This window comes from Miscanthus floridulus, chromosome 8 (assembly GCF_019320115.1).
Source record: "Miscanthus floridulus cultivar M001 chromosome 8, ASM1932011v1, whole genome shotgun sequence".
Classification (NCBI taxonomy): Eukaryota; Viridiplantae; Streptophyta; class Magnoliopsida; order Poales; family Poaceae; genus Miscanthus; species Miscanthus floridulus.
Window position 1 is genome coordinate 91721354 of NC_089587.1, and position 24808 is coordinate 91746161.

Below are 24808 nucleotides of genomic sequence, written 5' to 3' on the forward strand. Positions count from 1 at the left end.
AAGGGGAAGAAGCAGCAGAAGTCTTGGGAAGGGAAATCCGAAGCTGGGTATTATATTCGTTTCACTGGATTCTGAGAAGAAGCCGTATAAGGTAAATAAGAGTGCGAAGAATTCGAAGAAGCCGGAGAGGACGACGGGAAGCTGGCCGGACGAGAATCAGCTTCAAGAGATCTAGGCCATCGATTCGAGAATCCGACGGCGGAAAAAAATTAGAGCGACGTGGCCGGTGTCTCCTTCTTGGAGTCCTTTCGGGCTTGTTTGGGTAAACTAGTTCATCACGCGTGCCATCGCGCGCGCCGGCAAACCAACTGGTTAAGACGCATGTAAAAAAGATGCTTAATATTTGAACGGAAACAATATCAGGAGAGTACTGTAGCTATGATATGCACAAGAGCTGAACGATTGGAGCTATTTTTTTACCTAGCATGGTAATAGTATTCAGAATTGTAAATATGAAATGATTGATGTGGTAGATGACATTTCGTAGCAAAAACATAGGAGCCAATGCAATAAACTATTTCAGGTCTTTACACTGTATGAGAAATATTCTAAAGCTTCTGTTTTTACACTGACCATGAAGCATGTTTTTTTTCCGTCTAGAATCATATAGAGATTAGAAACTGGAAGAAGTAAATGGCATTTACCTTACCCGTGTATTTGCGTCTTTGTGGCCTACACCCATGAATTCTGCATTTAAGCCATCAGGCATAGATTTAGTGTTAAGTCTAGGTACAGCAGCTTTGTGAAAAAACATTTTTTGAATAAAAATAGCCAACCTGTGAAATTCGATGAGGCATGTGAGCTTGGCTGAATATTGTAAATCCATATAGACGCAACTAATTAACTATTTGCAGATGTTAACATCGTACCCTCTTCATTTACACAGAATGTTTAATCTCTCGTTAAAAGAAATATAACACCTTCATAATCCACAAGATCGTGCTACCTAGATACAGCGTAAACTACCTTTCTGTCCTGTTTCAGAAGGAAAGAGGCTTGCAAAGCTGGTTAATCTACTACAAAACTAAGCATGGTAAAATCCCTGAAAAAAACCAACAATAAAGGCATATCATCTCTGTTGCAAAGATACTCTTCTTACTGACTGACTTGTATCACCTAAAATGTTATTTCTCTTGTAGTAAATGGCCTGTATGTTCTAATGCAATTTCAGTGGATTCATAAAAGATTGCAAGTGGTATGAGTCCAGTAAATTTGTTATACATAGGACCTTGGGGTGTTTGGGTACACAGAATGACTGACTGGCTGGTATACAATACTAGGCAAAAAAAACGAGGATTCATGTAAACAGGTGTACTCAAGCAACAACCACTTGCTCATCAGCTGATATGTATTAGATTGTGAGGCACCCTCATTCGTTCAACTGTACTACCTCATCCATTCCAAATTATAAGATGTTTTAGAATTTCTAGATATACATTGTTTTTGCTATGCAGTTAGACACACTGTCTAGATACATAGTTATGGCCTAGGCATTTTAAGGGAAAAACGACCCTGATATTGCAGTTCATCTAGTAATAAATTGTCTTCCTAGTAAGCTGAACCGCTAATACATCATTGGCAATGGGGTGTGTGCTCAGTAATAGAACAACCGGTAAATCGTATGAAGCAAAGACATCATTGACAATGGATGTAAACTGAGTAACAACTGAAAGAAACGTGCAAGTAATATAACGACAGTCACCACAAAGGCACCGCAAATAGCAAGTCTCATGGAAGAACGAAATAATTATATAATCATCACTGCAAAATTCCATTGTCTCAGTCTTTAAAGAACCATCATCGCACAATCCTCAAGCCTCAGTAGATGGCATGAATGAAACAATTAATCATCAACGTACGACCTAGGGAATAGCATACTGTTTCTGTGCGTAGCCCCTAAACTGCATACTCAACTAATCATGAAATGGAGCAAAGCAGTGTACAACCCCCCAAAAAATGAGAGAGAGGTAAGCAACGGTACTCTTTTTTGTGGGAACCATAGAATATGAATCACAGACCGAAGGCAATGCATAGGTATGGCCTAGGAATTAAAGGAAAAAAAATTTACACTGAGCATGAAGCATTTTTTCCCTCTCTAGAGTCACATAGAGATTAGAAACTGGAAGAAGTAAGGAAATGGCATTTACCTTACCCGTGTATTTGCGTCTTCGTGGCCTACACCCATGAATTCTGCATTTAAGCCATCAGCCATAAATTTAGTGTTAAGTCTAGGTACAGCAGCTTTGTGAAAAAACAAATCTGGAATAAAAATAGCCAACCTGTGAAATTTGATGAGGTATGTGAAGCTGGCTGAATATTGTAAATCCATATAGAAGCAACTAACTAACTATTTCCAGATCTTAACATCCTACCCTCTTCATTTATACAGAACGTTTAATCTCTTGTTAAAATAAATATAACAGTTTCATAATCCACAAGATCGTGGTACCTAGATACAGAGCAAACTACCTTTCTGTCTTGTTTCAGAAGGAAAAGGCTTGGAAAACCGGTTAATCTAGTACAAAAATAAGCATGGTAAAATTCCTGTAAAAAAACAACAATGAAGGCACATCATCTCTGTTGCAAAGATACTCTTTTGTACTCACTGACTTGTATCATAAAAAATTGTATTTCTCTTGTACTAAATGACCTGTATGTTCTAATGCTATTTCAGTGGATTCATAAAAGATTGCAAGTGGTATGACTCCAGTAAATTTGTTATACATAGGACTGTGGGGTGTTTGGTTAGAAAGAATGACTGACTGGCTGGTATACAATACTACCAAAAAATGAGGATTCATGTAAACAGGTGTACTACAGCAACAACCACTTGTTCATCATTTGATATGTATCAGATTGTGAGGCACCCTCATTCCTTCAAGTCTACTACCCCATCCATTCCAAATTATAAGATGTTTTGGCTTTTGTAGATATACATTGTTTTTGCTATGCACTTAGACACACTGTCTAGATACATAGCTATGGCCTAGGCATTTTAAGGAAAAAATGAGGCTGATATTGCAGTTCAGCAAGTAATATATTGCCTTCCTAGTAAGCCGAACTGGTAATACATCACTGGCAATGGGGTGTGTGGTCAGTAATAGAACAACCGATAAATCGTACGAAGCAAAGACATCATTGACAATGGATGTAAACTGAGTAACAAATGGATAAAATGTGCAAGTAATATAACTACACAGTCACCACAAAGGCATCGCAAATAGCAAGTTTCATGGAAGAATGAAATAATTATATAATCATCACTGCACAATTCCATTGTCGCAGCCTTTAACGAACCATCATCGCACAATCCCCAAGCCTCAGTAGATGGCATGAATGAAACAATTAATCATCAACGTACGAGGTAGGGAATACCAGACTGTTTCTGTGCGTAGCCCCTAAACTGCATACTCAACTAATCATGAAATGGAGCAAAGCAGTCTACAATCCCCCAAAAAACTGAGAGAGAGGTAAGCAACGGTACCCTTTTTTGTGGGAACCATAGAATATGAATTACAGACCGAAGGCAATGCATAGGTATGGCCTAGGAATTTAAGGAAAAAATGACCCTGAAATCGTAGTTCAGCAAGTAATAAATTGGCTTGTTAGTAAGGCCAACTGGTAATACATCATTGGCAATGGGGTGTGTGCTCAGTAATAGGACAACCGATCAATCATATGAAGCAAAGACATTATTGACAATGGATGTATACTGAGTAACAAACGGGTAAAAATGTGCAAGTAATCTAAGGACACAGTGGCCACCAAGGCACCGAAAATAGCAAGATTCATGGACGAATGAAATAGCTATATAATCATCACTACACAATTCCATTGTCTCAGTCTTTAAAGAATCATCATCGCACAATCCCTAAGCCTCAGTAGATGGCATGAATGAAACAGTTAACCATCAATGTACAGGTAAGGATATCAGTTCTGCATATGAGAATAACAGGAGACGATGGACACTGGGCGACCTTGGTCGCTGCAGGCAACAGGGGGGGTGGGGGGGGCACGATCCCCGTAGCGAGGAGAGGGAGTTTAGGGAAGGGGAGGGAGAAGGGGAGAGAGCGCACGCTGCTGTTTAGGGTTTGGTCCATACCTAGGTTTTGGCCAACGAAAGTAGCGCAGGCTCCCCGACTGGAGGAGGCATTGAGGAGCCCGCGGCGGGCCCGAGCGGGCCGCTCCCGATGCGGCGGGCGAGTTTGAGGTCCGGGTGCGAGGCGAGGTCGAAGGAGCTACATCCCGCGCTGGATCCGGCTGCTCGCCGCAGATCCACCGCGTCCATTGGCTGCGGGAGGTCGACGGCGTGGTCCAGCCTCAGATCGGCTGCCGGTAGGGGCCTTGCGAGCGGCCCCTCCAGATCCACTTCCGAGGTTGTCGACGTGACCTCCCCGTGGTCATGCACGGCCACCACGGAGGTTTCTCCGCCGCGAGAGGCCTCCGGGGCGTCAGGGCTTCCGCTGGGTGGCCGCGCGGCCGTGGGGACGACCGGCGACGGAGGGCCGAAACCCTAGGCCGCGCGACCCGCCGCGTCGCATCGCGGGGAGGAAGCGGCGTGGTGGTGGTGGTGCTGGAGGAGGAGGAGGAGAAGGAGGGTAGTCTCCGCCGCGCGGATGGGGGGCCACCGGCGAGGTCGTCCCGCGCCGTTGCCTGAGCCGCTCCGCGAGCCGGTAGCGAGGGAGGGAGAGCGAGAGAGAGAGAGCGGAGAGGACGAGGCCGTCGGGGTCGGGCGGTTTTCGTCGCGGGGGCGTTGACTGTAGCGAGCAGCTAGGCGTAGCCTGGACGGTCGATCGCAGAATCGGACGGTGGGGGGATTTCGGGGCGACGTGGCCACCCTGAGAGGCGGCCAAAGCTCCCCGGATTGATAATAAGAGATTGCGTGGTTTCGGTGCCTGTTGCTTGAAATTTTGAAATAAAAAAATGAGGGAAATATATATAGGAGGAAGAGATAGGAACATAATAAGTAGATCTTCCTTTTTAAGTGGTGGATCTACTGGTGTAGGATCTCTGATCAGTCTAAAGAAGGGTGAGTAGGAAACAAACATTCAAACTTTCATTAAATTCAACCTGCGGCACTACCAAGCCAGAACAGCGGCACCGCTACACCTGCAGACAACTTCGTGACACAATTCAAAAACTATGAATAGAAACTTGAATCGGATAAATTACTGAGCTTCCTGCAGGTATATGTAAGATAGATCAACAGTTAGAAGTTATAGGAACACCGCACAAAAGTAGATCGGTTATAAACCCTAGAAATAACATCATCAACAATATGAAATACAAATGATGTAAATCAAGCACAAGGTGACACGATGATTTATCCCGTGATTCAGCTCACCACCAAAGTTTGCCTAAGCCTACGTTGTTGAGGTTAGCCACTGAGGCATAGGGCTTTGCAACTCTTTCTCGTTCTCAAGTCAAGAGACTCAACTTTTAAGATTAGGGGTGAGTTTACTAGCTTCAAGAGATGGTTACAAACCTCTCAGGGCTGCCACACAAGTTGGCAAGCTCCAAGAGCGACGCTCTAGCAGGCTAAGAGCAAAGCTCCAAGAGTAATAAATACAACCACCGGTCAAAACGTGAACCAAGTGCTCTTTTGAGTTGGGGAATCAAATGATCTGCTCTCTAATTGAGTTTATGACCTTTTTCTCTCAAGGATCCATGGAAAAATCAATGGAGAAGCTTGGGAGCTCAAGGTCACCAATGGAGGAGAAAGAGAAGGGCACTCTGCTGTGTTCTGGTCGAACTGAACGGTTGAAAGAAGAGAGAGACATTGGAAAGGAAGAGGAAAGGTATAAATACCCCCAGCCTCCAACGGTCACTTAAGTCGTGGCAGTGCCGCGGCTCAAGTGCGGCAGTGCCTCTCTTCATGTGCGACACTACCGCACCAGGCAAGACAGCAAGGGTAAGAGTGAAGTGCTGGCTATTTTAGCTGTGAAACTAAGGGTATATGTATAGGATTGAGCACTTGATAGCACATATTGGCTTAAACATCGTGTCCCCTTTTATAGTACGGTTTTTCTTGTACTTAAATTAAAAATATAAAAGAATTTAAATCTTCTTTAAGTTTGAAGCCATCAACATTTGTAATTGGGGGCTCCTTCGTTTCGGGTAACATTCTCGAATATAGATTCCCTACTTGTTATCTCGATAAATCTCATTAGTTCTCTAATTGTATAGTCATTATCAAAAAAGCTTACGATTAGAAATTGATTGCACTTTCAACGGAATATGCCAGGTAGGCCCCGGCATACCCTGTGATCCCAGCAAGTTGAGTATATACGTATATGTATTTTTTTTTTAGAAAACAGGAAAATCTTACATGGAGAACTATAGAAGCTGAACGACCGCTGTGACTCGCAACAGGCCTTGCAGCCTTGCTGGCCCACGCGGCCACGCGAAGAGAGAGCGTGTCCGTGCATGTGGGCGAAGCCACGAGGGTCCACGGCCCACGCGTGCCGAATTTTTTTATTTTTTTGTCTTTTTTTAAAAAATATTCATAAATAGTTTAGAGTGGTTTGATTTTTATTTATGGACTCTGGCTTCGGCGCTATGTCTTTTGACGTCGAGAAAACACGTCTCGGTGTCATGGCCAATGTCGTCGAGGTCTTGGAAAGACGTCGGACATGGCGGTGACCTGACGCCAACGTTGACAAGACCTCATCGCCATATATCTTGACGTTGAGTTCGACGCCGTAATCTTTGCGTCGAACTATTACCCTATAGATCTTGACGTTTGAAACAAAATAAGTATAATTGTTCCGAGAAACATACAATAACACCATTGCGGTTCAACTAGGTAGGACGCGCGCGACTTAGCTCAAAGGTCTGGGTTTGAACTCCAATATATGCTGAATCTTTTTTTTGCTACATTTTTATAAGCAATAAAACAAGAAAAATTATTTTGAGAAACATACCGGGGTTCGGAGTTTATGGGTTTGTTCTTGCTACATTTTTATAAGCAATAGAACAAGAAAAAATATTTCAAGAAACAAACTGAGGTCTGGAGTTTATGAACCCGTTCGGCTAGTATTAAAGTCGACTGAACTTTATTATTAGAAAAAAATACTATAACTGACTCGTAAATTCAAGCGAACATGCCCTCTATTTACTCGTGCGAACTGGGGTCCGGAGGCTACGGCGTGGTCTACAAGGGTGAGCTGCCGAACGGCCTGCTGGTGGCCGCGAAGGTCCTGAAGGTGTCTATGAACAAGATTGTGCAGGAGGCGTTCATGGCGGAGATCGGCACCATCGGACGTACCTACCACGTGCACCTCGTGCGGCTCTATGGTTTCTGCTTCGACGCGAACACGAAGGCGCTGGTGTACTAGTTCTTGGAGAATGCCTCACTCGAGAAGTACCTTCACGGCGACGAGGGCAGCACAAGCACAAGGCTGGAATGGGGGACGCTGCACAGCATTGCCGTCGGCACGGCGAAGGGGATCAGGTACCTGCACGAGGAGTGCCAGCAGCGGATCGTGCACTACGACATCAAGCCGGCGAACATTCTTCTCACGGCCGACTACACCCCGAAGGTGGCCGACTTCGGGCTCGCACGGCTGGGCGAGCGCGAGAACACGCACATGTCGCTGACCGGCGGCGACCGCGGGACGCCCGGGTACGCGGCGCGGGAGCTGTGGATGGCGCTGCCGGCGTCGGAGAAGTGCGACGTGTACAGCTTCGGGATGGTGCTGTTCGAGATCCTGGGGCGGCGCCGGAACTACGACCCCGGCCACGGCGAAAGCAAGGAGTGGTTCTCGAGGTGGGCGTGGGAGAAGTACGAGCAAGGGGAGATCGAGGACGTCGTGTCTGCCGGCCGCACGAGTAGTTCTGGTTGTATTGCTTATAAAAATGTACGCACGAGTAGTTCTTGTCTTATAAAAATATAGCAAAAAAGGTTTAGCACTAGGTTTTGAACTCAGGCCATTGAGTTAAGTCAAACACGTTGTAACCAGATGAATCACATTGATATTGTTGCATGTTTTTCGGAGTAATTATATTTGTTTTATTTCAAACGCTAGGATCTATAGGGTAACAGCTCGGCGCCGAGGCCTTGTCCACGTCGGCTCCAGGTCACCGCCACGTCCGACGCCTCACTAAGACCTCGGTGCCATTTGCTATGGAGCCGAGACGTGTTTTCTCGGCGCCAAAAGTCGTGGCACCGAGGTCAGGTTCATAAACGAAAATCAAATCACCAAAGGTCTATTTATGAATATTTTTCAAAAAATGACTAAAAATAAAAAATTTGGCCACGCGTGAACCTCAACTTGGATAGGTTGACTAATGGGAACAGTCCTCGTCTACGCGGAACACCCTAGATCGGTGACTCGGAGTGACCGCCGGCGGCCGGCCGTATCGCCGCACCGATGATGTAGTCTCGTGGATTCACTATCTTGATCAGCTTTGGCTGCGAGTACGCAACTAATCGATCGTGACCAAGATTGAGGATCTAATCTATCCGGACTGCTGGCTGCGCATAATGCACTGAGCCTAGTTGTCCCCTCGTGCCGTGATATTTGGGATTCGCCCAACATTAGAGACAATCAAGATTGATCAGCAAATCAATATACTAATTGAGCGGAATATTTCTTAAGGGAGATGAAGATGGTATAATTGAATCATCTCCCATATAAAAGTGTCCGCAGTGAAACTCAAATAAGTAGTATTGTAAGTCTCCTGCTCTCTTTTATATCTATATTTTGAACTATCAACAATATGTCGTTTGAACCATTTATATTAATAATTTGCGGATGTTTTCAATTCAATCTTCAAATTTATTTAAGACTTATTGTGTTATTTACTACATGTATATTGAATTACATTGAAAATTGTTTAATTGTTACCGAATTGCTAAATTGTTTTACCGAATTGAATGTAGTTTTTTTTGCGGCATATCCTTAGATAAAATCATAGATCCGCTTCTGAGTATTTATATTTTAAGTCCAAGCATGTTCTTGACATTTCCTTTAAAACAATCAACTACTACTCGGAGCAAGTGTACTGTGACAGAACCGCCTAATCTAATGCCTCGTAGGAGTGCTCGTCTTTCATTAGACACTAAGCACCCAATGGAGAACACAAAATTACTCGGTTCCGTCGGGCACACCCCAGGGGAGAATCCGAAAATCCATATTTTTACATCAGAATCACAAATGAGAGAATAAAGCTTACATCATTGTCGACAGAATATCGTCGGCAGTCCACCGAGGGGTATCCCGCGATGGTAGATTGATCGGCAGAGGAGCGTGTAATCAAGAACAAGAAGGTAACAGAGACACACGAGTTATACAGGTTCAGGCCGTCAGTATGACGTAATACCTTACTCCTGTAGTCTGTTGGTTTGTATTAGCTATCGTATGATTTGTCGTGATTTCGTAGGGGGGCCCTGCCCGCCTTATATAGTGCGGAGGGCAAGGTTACAAGTCGGTTAGATCTGAGAGATAACCGGAAAGTAATAACAGATTACAAGAAACATAGGATCGTACGTATCCTATCAGATCTCGTAACATCTTCAGGATATCCTTCCCGTGCCTTGCGGGAGTCGCCGAGCAGAATCGTGCCCCGCAAGGCTCCTTCTCGTGGGCTGGGCCGCCCCTGGAGGCGTAGCCCATGTGGCCTGCCGTGGGTATCCGGGGTCGTACCCCCCACAGCTAGTCCCCGAGCACCTTGTACCCGTTGTGCAACGCCGTCTTGAGCTTTTCCGAGCAGGTGCGAACCAAAACCGAGCTGTCCAAATCATGGTCCGACCACCATAATGAGTCGCCGAGCAGTTGTGAGCAGCTGCCGAGCAGCGTGCAGCATCGCCAAGCAGTGTGTTCTGAGCACGGCTTGTCATAAGGGTGTAAGGAGCTCAAGTCCAAAATTAAAAATTCCTGCATGGTAAAATGAAGTGTGCCCACTTAGAGTCCGAAAACGAGGGTAAAGATACCTGGTTTTATCTTTTAGAGGCTCAGAGTCTTTCAGAAGAAACAAACACATTCACCGCAAGGTGAAGTGTGCCCACTTAGTCCCCGAGCCTGACAGTAGGTGACGTAGTCACGTGGTGTTAGGCTCAGAAAATAGTGAACCAACCGAGCAGGTAGCCAGTTCCTGAGCGTAGCCTCGAGATGAGAAACAAACACATTCACCGCAAGGTGAAGTGTGCCCACTTAGTTCTCGAGCCTGACAGTAGGTGACGTAGTCACGTGGTGCCAGGCTCAGAAATTAGTAAACCGTCCGAGCAAGTAGCCAGTCCCCGTGTTTCTGACGTAGATATCGGATAAATCAAGTCGTGGTGAAAAAATTGGAGTAATGGTTGTGCAGTATCGGTTACTGAGCCTCATTAAAATGCAGAGAAATCGGAGAATAGGTGGCGGCGACAAATGAGCGGCGTGGGCTACTGTGACGCGATAGCCTAAGTTGCGGCCCATTAAACCATTTTGGAGGAGTCGAAGTAGCGCTGATCGCGGGAACGGTTTCCCAAAAACCCTCAGATTCAAGGGAAAGTGGGGAAAGTGCTTTATAACCGCGCCGCCACACACATCGCCTCCTACCTCTGTCAATCCGCCCTGCTTCCTGCCTTTGCACTCCCTGCGCTCCACATTCCGCACCAACGCGAGCATTCGCCTCCAACCTAGGACCAATCCATAGGAAATGGCGCCGAAAAAAGGAGCAGCAAAGCCGAGGAAGGCGGCCACCGGAGCCAGCCGCGACAAGGAATGGGTGCCGTCGAAAACGGGGGTGGTGGATCTAAACAGGATGGTGGCGGCGGGCGTGCTGTCAGACCACCTTACTGCCGGATGGCGGCCGGCTATTGGTGAGCCCTTCCCAACACCTCATACTGATGAGGCTGTAGTATTTGAAGATTATTTTTGGCGAGGATTAGGGTTTCCTGTCCACCCCTTTCTGAGGGATCTTATGGAGTTTTGGGCGATTAGCCTCTACAACCTGCACCCCAACACCATACTGCATGTGTCCATCTTTATCCATTTCTACGAGGCGTTTCTCGGTATTCTTCCACACTTCAACCTCTTCAGGCACCTATTCTGTCTAAAGAAGAAGGGGGGCAGCGGTTCAAAGGTGGTCGGCGGCGTGTACCTACAGCTCAGGGAAGGGATGGCCAGCGAATACATCAACGTTCCGCTGAATACCTCCCTGAAAGGTTGGAACGCCAGATGGTTCTATATCAAACAAAGTCACCCAATGATTCGATGCGACGTCCATCACATCCCGGTTAACCATAGTAACTGGTCGGAGAGACCCAACAACGCTGACATGGAGCAAGTAATGGAACTTCTGGACTTGATTAAGGGCGTGGAGCTTAGGGGTGAACTGGTTGCAGCTAGCTTCATAGTGCGGCGCGTCCAACCCTGCAAAGAGAGGGCCCACCCGGCGTTCGACTTTAAAGGTGATAACGACGGTACCCGGGAAAACACGGACCGTCTGACGAAGAAAGAAGTAATAGACCGTGCCATGGATCTATTTACTTTCAATGTCTCATTTAGCTGGCCAAAAGGAACGAAGGCTTTCAACTGCGGCAATCCACCTCCTCAAGTAACCCTTTCACTTCGCATCGATCAGGCATCAATTGCCGAGCATAGGACTGACTTACTTATGAAAAGATCCATTTGCAGGATAGGGCAATATACTTTTCAAACGTGCCAAGAGCCGATTGGCCTAATGGAGTAGACGTTCGGCGGCCGCTACAGCCCGAAGAGGAGGAGCCGAGCTCCTCGTCGGATAGTCCATCCCCAGTATCAGAGAAGGTCCACGGGAAAAGATCGGCAGTAGATGAGCCGGTCCAAAAAAGGAGAAAAACCGTAAGCTCTCATGCACACAAACCAGGCGGCATCTCTCTTGGTGAAGACCGAATAGTTCGGCCACGACGAACGGCTGTGCTGGAGTGGTCGGACGATGACAACGACCAGTCAGCGCTTCTGCCGAGCATGATGGAGGCATCGGCAGATGCTGAAGCTCCCAAGCAGCAAGCGAGGGAAAGTTATGTTCGGGCAACGACGGAAGTCCCGGCAATGCAAACTACCGAAGTCCCCGAGCAACAAGAGGGGATAACCGCAGAACAACGCACAGAAGGGGGGGGTCGGGCACCAAGAAGAGTGGCAGCCCGCTGCAGAGGCGTGGGAGTCCTCCTATAAAGCAGACCAAGCAGCCGCGCCTGGGGGATCAGGCAGGCATCGCCGATTCAAGAAAATCAATCGGAAGACCAAACCGTAAGTATATTTGCCTTGGAGTAATAATATTGTTCCTTGATTTCTCTTGGTTACTGAGAAGCCGATGTTACGCAGGGCGACGCCGAGGCCCATGACCTCATAAGAAAAAATGACAACTGCTCTCGTCCAGGAGTCCCCGAGTGCTCGACGAACAGAGGACGGGCCAGCCGCCGCTGCCGGCAGTCCTGTCGATGGTGAATCGTTGGCGCACACGACGGGCGCGTCGGCGTCCACAACCGAGGCTATGACCGAAAAAGTCAATACTTTGGAAGCGGAAACTGCAGCTGTTGTTGATGCGCCGGAGGCTAAGGATGTAACTCCATCAACGGCCGAGGAGCAAACGTCGTCACCCGCAGGGATGCCAGGAGTGGTCGGAGCAGCAGTCCGACCACAGAGCCCCCCAGTGGTGCCTCAAGCGACGGCGGAGAAGGACGAGGTTGTGGAGATCGAGCGTGCTGCACCTAAACCCCAGTTCGTCCGGATTCTCCGAAAACGCGGGGAAGAGGTAGTAGTCGTCGAGGAAGAAAACACCACCAGGGAAATAAAGAGGTTAAAATCCATCGTTGCTGGAGTTATGACTCAAATCGAGGTGAGTACCGCACCTGGAACACTGATATATGTTGTTGGAGATCAAGGTTTATCTCTTGCATTGTTAATCCGCAGGGGATAGCTCGAACAGCCGATCAACGGCACCAACTGATGAAGAGGATGGAGCCCCTCGCCGAGGAAAATAAGAGACTCCAGGAGGCGTTAAGTCTTTCGGAGAAAAGTATTCAGAGGGCCCAGCGCGAGCGGGACCTTGCGGAGTCGAACTCGCGGGACCTTGAACATCAGAAGGTGGTTCTGTCCGATCGACTAACGGCTGCGTCCGAGCAGCTGAAGAAGACATCCGAGCAGCTGGCGATTGTATCTGAGGAACTAAAAAATATGTCCGAGCAGTTGGGCAAGAAAAACGGAGAACTCAAAAGTAAAACCGAGCAGCTCGACCGGAAGTGCCAGCAGTTCGAGGATGTATCCAAGCTGAAATCCGGTATTCTTTTTCACATAATGTACTTTGCAGTAGTTGGCCGTTCGTTTTTTTTCTTTTCTTAACTGTTGTGCTTGCAGAGCAAGATGCAGAACTCAACCAGCTTCGCCAGACCGTCGAGCAAATCCGATAAGAGAAAATGAAGGAGTCGGAGCGAGCAGATAAACTGGCCGAAGAATTGAAAGATAGGTACCCCCTGATCGGAAGTAATGTCGTAATACTTTTTTGTCGTGACGAACCATTGTAATTCTTGTAGATTATCGACATAAAACCAAGGCACAGTTCGATGTGCTGGTGCAGGAAGCCAAAGTCCAGAAGGACAACTTCAACACTATAACTGCCGCAATAAAACCAGTGCTCGACTACGTCGACGTTGAACCGGCGCCCTGTCCTGACAGTAGGCAGCAAGGGCCAGACACCATCGTTCAGAGATGCAAGGCAGCGTGGGAGAACTTTAAAAACTTCAACCGCGACGCCGTTTTGACCGCCGCTACTCATGCCCTTGCAGTGGTTTGGTCCCATTATCCGTCTATCGACATCCAGTCGATAGGTGGTGGGTTCGCCGATGGGCTTAGCGACGCGCAAACCTAGCAGCTGGAGGATGATGTTGAGGATGTAGCAAAAATGCTTGTCAGCGATATAGACCTATTTGGCGAAACAGAAACTATTGGCGAAGCTTAACAAACTGCCCGGATATTACCACCTGTAACACTTGATTTATCTGGCGATGAAGAATCGTTGTATTATCAACCCGATGCAGTTATGCATAATATAAGCATTGTTCGATCAGTTAGTTTTCACTAAACTTGATGCCTTAGCTAAGTCATAATCCGTAACGCATAACGCGGAGCCCATGCGTATGTTGGAAAAACAAGCGTTATCATAAGACCGTGGCCTACCGCCCAACACGCAGAGCACGGAGCTCATAGCACGTTTGGTGAGATGTTAGAGCCTTGGTGTCCTCCGGAGTTATCAGTGCGAAAAAACATGCTGCCTAGCAGCCAACTTGAGTAACTTGGCGAGAAAAATAGCTAAAGTGGCGTCCGAGCAGTTAGTTCATGCCTGAAATCTAGGCCTTGACTAGCCCATAGTTCATAACGTCGAGCGCACAGACCCTGACACATGTAGGATGAACAGGCATGGCCAAGGAACCGCAGCCGACCAACCGTAACGCAGAGCACGGAGCCCCTAAGCACGTGTAGGATGTAGTCGGAGACTGGGTCTGCTCCATAAAAAATAGAAGGAAAAATGTGTGCTGCTCGACGATCGGCGGGCTATGTTTCAAAATTTGGAACGCAAGATCGTCGTTGTTTTAGTAGAAAAACCTATGTGACCCGGAGAAAACACAGTAGGCGATTTTTAGAAAAATCGTGTTCGGTGATTGGGAGTTAACGTGTTCGGCGAATTGGAGAAGTCGTGTTCGGCGATCGGGAGTTAACGTGTTCGGCGAATTGGAGAAATCGTGTTCGGCGATTTTTGGAGTAATCGTGTTCGGCGATTTTTGGAGTAATCGTGTTTGGCGATTTTTGGAGTTAACGTGTTCGGCGAATTGGAGAAAACGTGTTCGACGATTTTTGGAGTTAACGTGTTCGGCGAATTGGGCGTGCTTGGCGAACGTATTGGAGATCGCCATGACGTGGCGTATAGCCCGATAGCGATAAGTGAAACTTATAATGGATGAAAAAATGGAGGAAAATTATGGAGACCAAAACTTTATTAATATGAAAGTAAAGAATACATATCGGTGTTATTTCAGGGGTAGAAACGTATAAGGTGCTCTATGTGCCAGGAGTTGGGAACATCGAGTCCATCTAAGTCACATAAGCGATAAGACCCTGGCCGAGTAACACCTTTGATGATGTAAGGGCCCTCCCGGGGCGAAGACAGCTTGTGAAGCCCTTCGGTTTTTTATTTCCGACGTAAGACGAGGTCGCCGATCGCGAACGAACGTCCTTTGATGTTTCGGTTGTAATACCTCCGCAGACCTTCGAGGTACTTGGCTGTGCGAACGCAAGTAATCAGACGTTCTTCCTCAGCCCGATCAATGTCTTCTGTCCGAACAGCTGTGGCTTGCTCTTCATCATAATTTTCTACTCTAGGTGCTCGGAATGCAATATCCACTAGGAGTATGGCCTCTGAGCCGTAGACCATAAAATATGGAGATACGCTGGTACTTCGACAAGCTTGAGTGCGCAGTCCCTAGACCACAGCTGGTAGCTCTTTGAGCCATCTGCTCGGATGCTTTTCTTCTCTTTGATAGAGCCTTTTTTTGAGGGCGTCGAGGATCATACCATTAGCCCGCTCGACCTGGCCGTTGGCTCTAGGATGAGCAACGGAAACGTATTTAATAGAGATGCACCTGTCTTCGCAGAAGTCCCAAAAATGATGGCCAGTAAAAGCTGTCCTGAGGTCGGTGATGATGCTGTTCGGAAGACCGAATCTGTGTACAATGTCTTCAAAGAGCTCGACTGCTTTCTTAGCAGTAGCTACGACGAGTGGTTTGTACTCGATCCACTTGGAGAACTTATCAGTGGCGCCGTACACATACCGGAAACCTCCTGGCGCTGGTTTAAAAGGCCCGATCATATCCAGTCCCCAGCATGCGAATGGCTAGGAAGCTGGAATGGTCTGTAATTCTTGTGCCGGTACATGTATTTGCTTGGCAAAAAAACTAACACCCCTCACATCGTCGAACGAGATCTTCTACATCGGTAATGGCCGTGGGCCAGTAAAAACCTACCCATAAAGCTTTGCCGACTAGTGTTCTCGAAGCCGCGTGATTGCCACAGGAACCAGAGTGAATTTTGGAAAGTAGCTTCACACCGTCGTCTTGGATGATGCATTTTTGCAGTATTCCTTCCTTGGCACTTTTCCTCATCAGGCTACCGTCTACCAGCACGTAATGCTTACTTCGGCGAATTAGTCGTTCGGATTTGATTTTGTCGGCGGGTGTTTCGTCGCTGGAGAGGTATTTGATGAACTGTTCCCTCCAATCGGCGACCGGCAAAGGTACCGCGAGTACCAACTGCTCGGCGGGGGGTACTTCTACAACTTCCTTATCCTCTTTTATAGATGGTGCCAGGAGGTCTTGGACGAAAACCCCTGGCGGAGCCGCGGCGCGAGAAGATCCTATCTTTGATAGCTGGTCGGCTGGTTGGTTTTGATCCCGTACCACGTGGTGGTACTCGATACCGTAGAATTTCCCTTCAATTTTTCTAATTTCGGCGTAGTATGCGTCCATTTTCTCACTAGAACAGGACCAATCCTTATTGAGTTGGTTGATAACCAGCGCGGAATCCCCATATACCATGAGGCGTTTGACGCCGAGCTCGATGGCTATACAGAGACCATGGAGACATGCTTCGTACTCCATGGCATTGTTTGAGGCCGGAAAATGTATGCGAAGAACATATCAGAGTTTATCCTTTGTTGGTGTGATGAACAGAATACCCGCACCAGCACCATTGATGTTATGGGCGCCGTCGAAGTACATCACCCAGTGCTCGGGGCAAGTGGCGGCAATGGGTTCTTGGATCTCGGTCCACTCGGGGATGAAATTAGCAAGCGCCTGTGACTTAACGGTTGGTCTACTTCTGAAGTCAATGGAGTAAGTGCCGAGCTCAACGGCCCACTTGATGATACGACCATTGGCCTCTTTATTGCGGAGAATATCCCCCAGAGGGAACTCTATGACCACGACAATCTTGTAGTATTCAAAGTAATGTCGGAGCTTGCGTGAGGTAATCAAAATTGCATATAACAGCTTTTGCACCTGAGGATAACGAGTTTTGGGCTCATTAAGCACCTCGCTGATGAAATAGACCGGACGTTGCACCTTGTAGGCGTGTCTGGCTTCCTCGTGTTCGACGACAATAGCCGTACTGACAACGCGAGAGGTGGCGGCGATGTAAACCAGCAGAGTTTCATCTGGTCGTGGCGCTGTCATGATTGGAGGTTTTATTAAAAACAACTTGAGCTGCTCGAAAGCTATATCTGCCTCCTCTGACCAAGAAAAAAGCTCGGAGGCCTTGAGGAGCTTGAAGAAAGGTAGCCCTGTTTCACCGAGACGCGAGATAAAACGGCTTAACGCAGCCATGCAACCCGTAAGCTTTTGTATATCTTTGACACACGTCGGCCGTTTCATGTTGGTGATGGCAGAGACCTTGTCAGGGTTTGGTTCGATGCCCCGAGCGCTGACGATGTAGCCCAGCAGGATACCGGATAGAACTCCAAAGATGCACTTTGAAGGGTTCAGCTTCCATCGGTATTTGCTTAGGTTGGAGAAAGTTTCTTCAAGGTCGGTGATAAGATTGTCGACGGTTCTAGTCTTGACGACCATGTCGTCGATGTAGGCTTCGACGTTGTGGCCGATCTATTGGTCGAGGCACGTCTAGATAGCCCTTTGGTAGGTCGCGCTGGTGTTCTTTAGTCCGAAGGACATAGTGGTGTAGCAGTATGCACTGAAAGGCGTAATGAACGATGTTTTGACCTGGTCTTCTTCCTTGAGGGAGATCTGATGGTAGCCGGAGTAACAGTCAAGAAAGGAGAGCAACTCGCAGCCGGCGGTGGAGTCTACAACCTCATCTATCCGAGGCAGGCCGAAGGGGTCTTTAGGGCAGTGTTTGTTAAGATCAGTATAATCAACACACATTCTTTATTCTTTATTCTTTTTCTTAACAAGAACAGGATTAGCTAACCAATCTGGATGATACACTTCTTTTATAAATCCGATAGCTAAGAGCCGTTTTATTTCTACCCTAATAGCCTCCTTTTTGTCCGACGCGAATCGGCGAAGTTTTTGCTTGATCGGTTTAGCGGTCGGCGAGACATTCAAGGAGTGCTCGATCTTCTCCCGCGGTACCCCCGGCGTGTCTACAGGTTTCCAAGCAAACACATCGGCGTTGGCACGTAGGAAGGAGACGAGCGCGCTTTCCTATTTGGGGTCAAGGTGAGCCCCAATTTTCACCATCTTGGAAGGGTCGTCGAGGCCGAGGCCGATCTCCTTGACTTCCTTGGACTTGGCGGAGGCACGGGGAGGCTCTGGGATCTCCATGTCGTCAGCAGATGCCGTCTTGGCTTCGGCGACCACGCTAGCCATCTGGATGGAGAGGTCAGTGGCTTCGGCGAGGGCGAGACTTTCTGTCTCGCAGGCGTAGGCGATGGAGAGGTTGGCCCACAGAGACAGGACTCCTACAGGCGAAGGCATCTTCAACACCAAATACACGTAGTGCGGAACGGCCATGAACTTGGTCAGAGCTAGACGCCCTAGTATGGCATGGTAGGCGGTGTCGAAGTCGGTGACATAAAAGTTGATATGCTCCACTTGGTAGTTGGTTGCCATGTCGAACTGTACCAGTAGGGTAATTTCCCCAAGTGGTCTGGATGCCCTGCCAGGTACCACACCCCAGAAGGAGGAGTCTGAGGGCATGAGGTCTATTGTCCCGAGGCCGAGCTCCCTTAAGGCCCCGGCGAAGAGTAGATTCAAAGCGCTTCCACCATTGACAAGGACTTTTCTGAAGAGCACCTTCTAGACAGTCGCGTCAAGGATGAGGGGAAAATGCCCTGTGTAGGGTATGCCACCCACTGGTCGGCACTGCTGAAGGTGATGGGGATTTCAGACCACGGGCGATAGCTAGGGTTGGCAGTAGTTTCCTCTGAAGCGACGGCGAGCACTCGTCGGGCGGCGAGCTTCTGTTCCCTTCTGCTCTCGTTAGAGGTGAAACCCCCAAAGATGGTGGCGACCACCTTGTCATGGTCCTGGAAGGCATTGTTATTATCCCTAGGTGGTCGGCGTCCTCCATTCCCACCATTGTCGTCATTGTACTTTTTCTCCTGGAACTCCTTAGCCAAACCAAGGCAATCTTTCATCTTGTGTTTGGCGTTCTTGTGTAGGGGGCACGGTCCGTCGAGGATCTTCTTGTACTGCTCATCATAGTTACGCTTTGCGCGCGGCTCATTGACGTTGGCAACAAAGTGATCTGGTCGGCGGCGGCGATTCTGACCAGGTTTGAATCCATCTGGCCGATCTCGTCCATTGTCCCGATGGAAACTGCGGTCGTTGTAGCGGCGATCGTTGTACTGTCGGTTGTTGTTGTGGTCGTCGTGGCGGCGAACGTTGTGCTATCGATCGTCGTTGCGGTCGTCGTGGTGGCGAGGCGGGCGATTAGTGCCCGTATCTTCATTAAAACGCACCTCTGCTTCCTCGACGTCGGCGTACTGGTTGGCGGTTGTGATCATCTTGCCGATGCCGGTAGGTGGCTTTCTGTTGAACTTAGAACGGAGTTCACGGTGATGAAGTCCTCGGACGAAGGCGGTGATGACTTTGGCTTCCGTGATGTTGGGAATAGAATTCCTCATCTCGAAGAAGCGTCTGATGTAGCTGTGGAGTAGTTCGGACGGCTTTTGGTTGATGCGGTTGAGATCGTGCTTGGTGCCCGGCCGCCTACATGTGGCCATGTAGTTATCGGTGAAGACTCTCTTCAAATCTTCCCAAGATCCGATGGAGTCCGGGGCGAGGCTTGTGAACTAGCTCATGGCGGCTGGCGTGAGCATGACGGGGAGATAGTTCGCCATGATGTTGGTGTCTCCTCCGACGGCGCGGACGGTGGTGGCATAAGCCTACAGCCACTGAGTTGGGTTCATCCTTCCTTCGTAGGGCTCGACTCCGGTGATTTTGAAACCACGGGGCCACTGGAGCGTTCGAAGCGCCCTGGTGAACGTAGGGGGCCCTTCCAGGTTGTCGGCGCCGATATCAGCATATTACCGGCGATGATCGGCTCCAGAGCTGAGTCCGGGTTACCGTACTCTTGCTTGTAATTTTGGCGACGTCGCACTTCATCTTCATGGCGCCCGAAGCGACGTTGATCGATACGCCGTCATGCATCCCGAAGGTTACTGAGGTGCACTTGGGCATCTTGTTCGACCTCTTGGTCGTGCTGGCAATGATGCTTGGCGTGGTGGCCTCCAACTCCCCCCTGGGGAGGTAGTGATTGGTCGGCGAAACGGCTTTGACTAGGGCGGCGATTAGACCTAGGATCGGCTGATCGGCGAATCACGCTTGTGGAGCATGAAGGTCTCTGAACCTCTCGGATCTCATTAACTTGACAGTGTGCCGCTTTTAGCATAGCGGCGACCTTGGCAAGCTCGGGCGTCTGCGGTAGGTGTGCAAGTTCATTGGCGGCCACCGCCAGATTAGCGCTCGGAGTTTTGAAGACGTCGTGGCCATCAACGCAGAGGAATTCTTCGTTGAGGTTGCGATGGAGGGGCCTTCCCTACGAGTCGAACTGGTTATCACGAGTGGCCTCGGCCATCGCAATGGTGCGTTCGTTATCATGGCGTTGCGCGCGGTTGGCATTCCTATTTTCTCAGGCGGCGCGTTCCTCATCTGTTTTGCCGTTCTGAGGGGGGCTGTCGATGCTGACGTTGAAGATTGCGCCACCCTAGAAAGGTGGGAGAGGGGGTTGCCCGGTGAAGGTCTCGGCGAGGGGCTCCGTGGACCCTTGAGACTCGGAGTCTGGATTTTCTTCTAGGATAGTTTGGAGGGATGTTCCGGGACCCCGGCTGGCGTGCAGCATGTTGACGGTTTGTGGGAGCTGGTCGACGAGCTGGTCGGCGAATTTGCCCCTTAGGGCGTCCTGATACGTAGTAGCGGTGTTGACGAGCCTGAAGGGCAGGGCGGCGAGCCCTGAGGTTTGCCGAGCACCGAACACCGATAGATCAGGATCGGAGGGTGGTCGGTGCTGAACAAGGGTGTCCAGAGCCAACTCAGCAATGGAGGGGCAATCGGCGAGTTTCAGGCTGACCCGATCGATAGACTCGATCAGATCATCATTGTTGGCATTCCTCCTCTGGTAGCAAGGAAGCGAGCGGTGAGTGGCTGATGAAGTCGACCCCAGAAGTGGTTCCGAGATTGGATATGCGGTTGCAGGTGCAAGGGTGGTCGGCGTAGAACGGATCTGCGTTGGCTCGAGAAGCTCTCCAACTCCGTCGGTGTTGATGACCCACGTGATGGATCCGACCGTGAAGATCTAGCCGGGCTGCGGGAGGGACAAAGAGCCTGCGGAAAAAGCCATCTTGTTCGATAAGGAAACAGCACGCACACTCCTACCTGGCGCGCCAACTGTCGACAGAATATCGTCGGTAGTCCACCGAGGGGTATCCCGCGATGGTAGATTGATCGGCAGAGGAGCGTGTAATCAAGAACAAGAAGGTAACAGAGACACACGAGTTATACAGGTTCAGGTCGTCAGTATGACGTAATACCTTACTCCTGTGGTCTATTGGTTTGTATTAGTTATTGTATGATTTGCTGTGATTTCGTAGGGGGTCCCTGCCCGCCTTATATAATTCGGGGGGCAAGGTTACAAGTCGGTTAGATCTAAGAGATAACCGGAAAGTAATAACAGATTACAAGAAACATGGGATCGTACGTATCCTATCAGATCTCGTAACATCTTCAGGATATCCTCCCCGTGCCTTGCGGGAGTCGCCGAGCAGAATCGTGCCCCGCAAGGCTCCTTCTCGTGGGCTGGGCCGTCCCTGGAGGCGTAGCCCATGTGGCCTGCCGTGGGTATACCCCCCACAATCATTCTTAACAATTTCTTACTTCACTTTTAATACAACATTAGAATATAATATTTATTATTATAACAGTAGAATATAATCATATTATCAGAGTTATGAGCAATTTAATTTAACAGCGGAATATAAATATGTGATCAGAAGTACAGCGGAAATAAATAGATATTCATGGCATGATGAAGCATTAGTATATAAGCTATGACAACAGATTATAAAGCTTTCATTTATAAAAATAGTTGGTGAGAGTTATAAATAAAAACTATGATCGCAGCGTAAAGGAAATCCTCTCTGAGCCCACCAGGAGGGATCCACACATAAGAGTCAGCTCTATCATCCACCTGTCACCTGCAACAGGGGGAATAAAACCCTTAGTACTCAATTGTACTCAGCAAGACTTACCCGATAGGAGGGAAAAAAAGACTCCAAGGATATGCAAGGCTATTTGGCTGGTGGGTTTATTGCATTTGCAGGAAGCAATACTAAGCGTGCGTCCTTATATTCGATTTTTATTAATAGCCACATTGGTTCATTACTAACCATTCTATGTAAGCACATGTACTACTTTCAAGCAGGTGGTAAGCAATCAGACTTTCTTTTTTCCATCTTCCATCTTTCATCTTTAAGTTCTTACTACGATGCTAAACCGCAGACAAGCCGTACCGGATCGTCCGGCGATTCACGAATCAATGCCCCCAGCTGGGTACCCCGAAAAAACACGCCCCGCTTGTACCCAAGGCACCATCAGGACCAACTCATCACCCTTCTATCCTGGGTGTCTAGGTCCCAGTCTAAACTAGGACTCCAAGCCCTCGCCCCTGAGTCCCGGACTCAGTACGGTTCAAGGACCTCCTCTACCAAAAAGAAACCCTGATAGTCGGTCTGGAAAGAGCCGGATCCACGACAAGAGAGCAACAAGTCTTCCAAGCGTCCATACCCAAGTATGTGCTCGGAATAATAAGTCTGTGACTTGCCAAGAGTCTTATACAACGGCCGGTCCTTAACCGACACAGATAGGGAAAACAGTGTAACCAATCCATGCCCCGCATCCACGGCGACACAACCTCTTACATCCACCAATACTCAAACCATATCCCTACCCGATCACTATTTTCCTTTCCACCATTTATATTTTCCAAGTGATGATAATACAGTAATATATTTCTTATCTCTCGTGAGTGACAGGCAATCACTCGACTTCTACCGGAGTCCTGTAGCATAGCATTCTATATGATCCTATCATACTAGTAAGACTCATAGCATAAATATATATATATATATATGCAAGTGGGTTTCATTCAACTCCTTAAAACTTAATGCACAAATATGATTTAAACTGCAGAAAAGTAGGGGTTATGCACCGGGGCTTGCCTGGGTAAGATATATATTAAAAAGTTAGTATCTACATCTTCAGATCATCCACATCATATGAATAGAAAGCCCATTGTATCATCTCCTAGAGAGAATACCATTACACTATCTTCGAATTCTCAATCATCCTTCAATTGATCCGTTGACCCATCATCATACCTATATGACATGCATTGATGCAAATGCATAGATGTAAATAATCAACGACGGCCGAAATGCTTAGAAATCTAGATCACGCCTCACAAGCTAACGAGATAGCTCTAACGCTGGTATACGTATCCATGTTGTCGAATAAGACGTTATTTCCCAACAATTATTTTAGTTATATAAACCCAAGTTATTTCTTTATTTCATCCTATCAACTTAATCATTATTCGAAATAAGACATCATTATCTATCTAGCAACTAATTATTCTACAGCTACAAAAATTACAGTGAGCAGCTAATATTACTAGGAACCTACTATAAAATTTTTAGATCCAACACTATTACCAATTTATCACAACAATTCCTACAAGTTTATATTTTTATAATATTAAGTAGCCTAAATTAATTATATGGCTCCAAAGAATATTACCCAACTATGTGAACAAATTATACTAGCAGGTAGTTCATGATTTTAGGAGCCTAATAAAATTGGTTTCATCAGTTTTGGACACCTACACAATTTTATATTGATTTTATAAATTTACTTTATAAGCTAAATTATAAATTGCTCTAGAAATCGAAACGGGCCGGCGTCAATGATCTTGGCCCAACACGAAGCACGGTCCAGTGGAGGATGGCGCCCAGGCGCGGGCAGCGAGCAGGCCACGGGCAGCGGCCCAGACAGCGACGACAGTCCAACAGCGCGGAAACAAGAGGGCCAGAGGCCCAGGCGGCAGTGAAACCCAACATGCCCTGGCGCAAGCGGACCAAGGCCCGCCCAGCGTAGGCGCGAGCAGCCCAGACGCTTCGGCAACCAGCCGGCCCAGCTCAGCGCAACAAACCGGCCCAGCACGGCGCAGTAACGGGCCGACCCAGCAATTCCCCAAGACGGAATCTAGCGCGGGTGCTGGCGTTTTGCTAAATGGTCCTCGTTTTCTTTTCTATTCGCGAAGTTACCGATAGTACTATTCAATTGAGTTAAGAGCTTTATATCAGGAACCCTAGAGGTATTCGAATTCTTAATTTCAAAGGTCCTTGGCCAGACTTAACCAGAGGCCGCGCAACTCCGGCCAAACACCAACGTATACGGCCCCACCGCGCGACAACCAACACTGTCAAACGACTACACACGTCTAGATCAACCGATCGAGGTATTTCACACACAAAATGGTGCGGTACCGCAGTGGGGACACGTGTCGTGGCGGGGTATGGCCGTGGGTACGTCAATGCCGGCGGTAACAGCCCACCCGCTGCGCTGCATCACCAGAAATCCTTCCTTAAGTTACTGCTAACATGCTAGAAGCCTTAGATGCACTAGCACTACTCCTTCTCGGCCTAGCCCCGGAAACGACATCTAAACCGAGCTCATCGGCGGCGGCGAAAGTGTCCCGGTGAGCACGAAGCTTAGATAGTCAAACCAACTACCACAAAAGCAGAAGGACCTCACCAGAAACGTGTAGGAAGGACCGGTCGA

At 48.1% G+C, this 24808-nt stretch overlaps 1 pseudogene; it reads left to right on the top strand.

Annotated features, from left to right (window-relative positions):
* Positions 1-7103: 7103 nt before the first annotated feature.
* Positions 7104-7895, top strand: LOC136469576 (G-type lectin S-receptor-like serine/threonine-protein kinase SD2-5; annotated as a pseudogene).
* The last annotated feature ends 16913 nt before the right edge of the window (positions 7896-24808 follow it).